The sequence below is a fragment of the Typopeltis vanoorti genome, chromosome 5 (genome assembly GCF_054136105.1).
Source record: "Typopeltis vanoorti isolate ZY-2024b chromosome 5, IOZ_Tvanoo_1.0, whole genome shotgun sequence".
NCBI lineage: Eukaryota > Metazoa > Arthropoda > Arachnida > Uropygi > Thelyphonidae > Typopeltis > Typopeltis vanoorti.
In genome coordinates this window covers 120,504,421-120,508,574 of record NC_143553.1, presented here as the reverse complement: position 1 = coordinate 120,508,574, position 4,154 = coordinate 120,504,421, and the positions used below count along the sequence as shown (strand labels likewise).

Sequence of the window (4,154 nt, the reverse complement as noted above, 5' to 3'; positions counted from 1 at the left end):
TTATAAAGACAGATTGAGAATTTGTAGACTGTAGACACTAGCAAACAGAAGAAAAATGGATGATATGATTGAGACTTAGAAATTTCTGAAAAGGTCATACTCAATTACAGTAAATGGAATTTTTCATTTTATGGAGTTTGGGATAAGGAAACGAGGGCATACTTAGAAGTTGAGAATGAATGCTGCGAAAAAGAGGATGAGGGGAAAGATTTTTCTCTCATAGTGCGAAATACCAGTTTACACTATCAATTACACTTTGTGTGTAATGTTTAGTGTTCCTTTACCAATGCTATGATGATATGAACGATTTGAAAATTTTGGTTTGTGTTTTTTCGTGCTACAGAATAAATCTCGTAAAACGGGTAACTCATCCTTACTATAGGCTTCTTAGATAAGAGTGCAGTTGTTTTTAGTCGATAAGGGGTTGAATGGCTGTTTGAAATACGATCTGTAGAACAAAAAACAATCTCGCTCATCAAAATTATAATGCAATAATATTTAATCCATTTGTTTGTGCAGATTAAATATATGAATGTGTATTGCAGTAATGAATAGTTTCTTCCAGGAAAGAGCTTCTGGTTATCAGTTAAACAGTGGAAAGCTCCAAGGAAAACAGATTTAGTGAATCAAGTATGTTACATGTCTTAAATAGCAGAAGGAGAAGGAAGTTTCATATTACGAAAATTTTAAAATAACAAACGGTTTCAACGTATTAGTCCGTAAAAAGCAAAAGGAGTACACAAGATAACACAGTGTTTAGAAGTTAAAAAAAAAAATCAACTAACGCCTTTTTATTCCCGTATACGGGAGTAGGCGAGGCCATTTAGCCTTATCTAACTTTTGGAGACTGAGTGGGCAGTTCAATCTCCACTGGTACCAATCAGAGACAAATGGCCCAAGGGTGTCACTAATTAAGCGGTACGCAGTGAAGAGAGACGGCTCAAATGTGCCGCCATCTCTGGTCCCTAACCCTAACACAATATATTTAATGTCTGAAATAATGTGGGTTCTACGGTCGATTTTCTTGAGTTTACAGGACGAAAAACCTGCTTGCCCGTGCCAGAGATCGACTAACTCAGGAACCGGTCGAAAAAAGGCTTAGAAAAATTTCCTCTAGTCGCCGACTAGACTCGAAACCAAGCCTTCCTTCGTGCGGCCAAGCGCAGTGGTGTGCAAACGCCACATCCACTGAGCTACAGAGGCTCTTGTGTTTAGAAGTATATGAAATAATTTCTACACAAGAACAGACATAATACAATGCTGTATTATGTTTGTATTAAAAAGCCACATTATTTAAATTAAAAAGCAATATCATAGCAGAGAAAGGTTTCGCTCTAAGTTATGGGACATGCAAGCCTCCACTTTACCACTTTGAATATGTTTTATCTTTCAGTGGTTCCGACTGTCTTTTGTTTACAGTGAAATTTTTAAAGTGTTCTACATCAAATCACCGTGATGATCAAGAGGATCCCATATTATTTTATTTTTTCGTCATATGGTTTAATTTTTGATTTAGGAGATGGCTGATACATTTTTTTTGAATATAGATGACAGATATGTTGGTACTGCGAGTGCTAAGGTACAATGGGATTAAAATTGCACTGTTCAAAACTAATATGAGATCATTTCAAGCCACTTCAGGATTACAATAAGCAGGGGAGGGGAGAATGTAACATCGCGAGATTATATTCCTCTACCACTTTAGCGTCGATGTTAGATTACGTCATCACCCCAAAGATATCCACACAGACATCCATGCCCAGGATGAGAATAGAATTCACATCATATTGGAAGGGACATAGGTACTCTCTCCACACATCCCAAGAGCGACAATTTCCTTTACATGATCGAGAAATGCCAGGCCATGTCATTTTTGACAGGTTTTCAAATCAAATTTCATACAGTCTAGTTTGATGTGAAGATTAAGTGCATAAGATGCACACAATTTGATTTAATGATGCGAACCGAACCCACTGTATCATTCTGATATTAGAGAGGACAGATTTCGAAACGTATTGACTAAAAAGGAGGAAAACTTGAAATTAGCTTTCTGAATAAATAATAAATTCATACATATCATTCATATATAAAGTCATATGAGGTATACTATCATTTGTACGAAAGAACAAAATTAAATAATTAGCTTTGTAGCAATTTACTGCATTCAACTCCGCGAATTAGACTAAAATTCCAAGAATAAAGAAGAAACGGATACAAGTGGATTATGCAAGCAAAACACGTTTCCCATTATACACTGGTATCTGCTAAGTATAGAAGTATCATCAGAGGCGAGAAATATTCACAAAATATCTGAATAGATATGAATGCAAGGTGAATTACAGACAGATTATTTTTTATTTTGGTTCACATCAAAGAAGTCGATTCGAAAAAATAATGGATTTCATCAGATGTTTTGCGAATTTTAAATCAAGAATTAATAGAAACAGGTTGATTCATATTTTTAAGCATTAAAAAATGAAAGGCAAGAAAGTACGTTTTGCTTCATTGGATTCTTTCAATTCGTTTCGATTTGAAATCGAATTGAAATCGTTCGTGTATCAGCTGAAGAGAGCACATGTGATGAAATAGCTGAGGCTTCACTCCTATGGTACGCAATATCCTGAACGTCTTTTTCAATACGTTGTTCCATAGACGTTTCTATGTGTCCATAGTAAGATGACCGGAAATCACAACATAGCCGATAAACACTTGGTTGGGCTATATCGAGGTTTTGTTGATCAGAGTCGTGATCTCATATAGATAAATGGGAAAGCAAGTTACGTCACATCGCGTCACATCGAATTTTAAGAATAAAATTTAATCGAAAATATTCCAAGTGGTATGCTGTATATATTTAAAGCATTGTATAAATCCCTTCATTAAACGCTCATTATATATTATTTATTTTAACTAAATCCTAAAAATCATAAATATTTCACATTCCCTCAAATAAGAAAATACAAATATAAACAAAATGCTTTATTTTAAATTACAAAATAAAGAGAATAATTATGAATTTATTAATCAAATGAATTATCGTAAAATTTGACGTAGGAAAATATTTTTTCGCATAAGTCCACTCCTGATTTCTTCATATATTCGCCTTCTCGGAAGTTGCCCAAGATACAGGGAGGCTTTTCTTGATTCGGTGCGTTTGTTATGACGCAGTTAAGAGAAATATTTCTGCTTATTCCGGCGAAACATCCAATCTTTCTACTGATTTGGCCTAAGCCGAATATTCGGATCCCCGCTACAATTTTAGAAACTCATTCCTCTTCTGCTGCTATATACACTGAACTTCATTATTGCTTTCTTGAGTAGGTACACTGAAATAACCGTAGCGTAGTCTAAGCTGTAAGTATTTATTACGTTTAGACTATGTAAGTTTCTATAGTGTGTTAAATTTTCTACACGTCTGTTTCTGTAGCTAAACTGAACGAATATGCGACGAAATCTGTTTTCATTAAGGTATGAAGTAGCATAATGTTTGCCGATGATCCATGGATATTTGTAAGGAGCCTTTTGAATATCTTGGGTTATCTACATTAACAGTACAGAGCTCTGAGTTTTTCGTTTTACCACCCGTTCTTTCTGTGTATTAGCATGATCCACTGACATCATCACATGAATGGAACTAAGTTCCATAATAGAGTTCAGTAATATAGAGCATTTTGATGAATAATAGCATGATTGAAAACACGCAGCTGAAAAGAAGTAGACATTGCATTTAAAATGGACTGTTTTCAATCTGATATAAATGGATATGTTAATATGTGATATTGAAAAACGTATTACATAAGCAGAGTGGCGCAGTGGAAGCGTGCTGGGCCCATAACCCAGAGGTCCGTGGATCGAAACCACGCTCTGCTAATAATTCCATTCTTTAATCTTTGTACCATGCATTAGTACCTGATAACGTATGATGTCTATTTACTTACAGAAATTATTTTATTAACTATTAAAACCTAGCTACTAGGAGGCTTCTTTCTGCTTCATGCTGGATGAATGATTACCTTTTAAATTTTCTAAGTACTCTACAAAGATTGATCTCAGATGGTGATGAACAACCTACAGCTTATAAATCACAAACATAAAAAAATCAATTAATATAAGCAAAAAAATGTGGTGTGCATATTTTCCTGTATTAATATACG

The 4,154-nt window shown here is 34.7% G+C and overlaps 1 non-coding gene across 1 annotated transcript; it reads left to right on the top strand.

Annotated features, from left to right (window-relative positions):
• The first annotated feature begins 3,798 nt into the window (after positions 1-3,798).
• On the top strand, positions 3,799-3,870 carry TRNAM-CAU (transfer RNA methionine (anticodon CAU)). Its single transcript has one exon. It is a non-coding gene; the product is annotated as a tRNA-Met (tRNA).
• Positions 3,871-4,154: the final 284 nt, after the last annotated feature.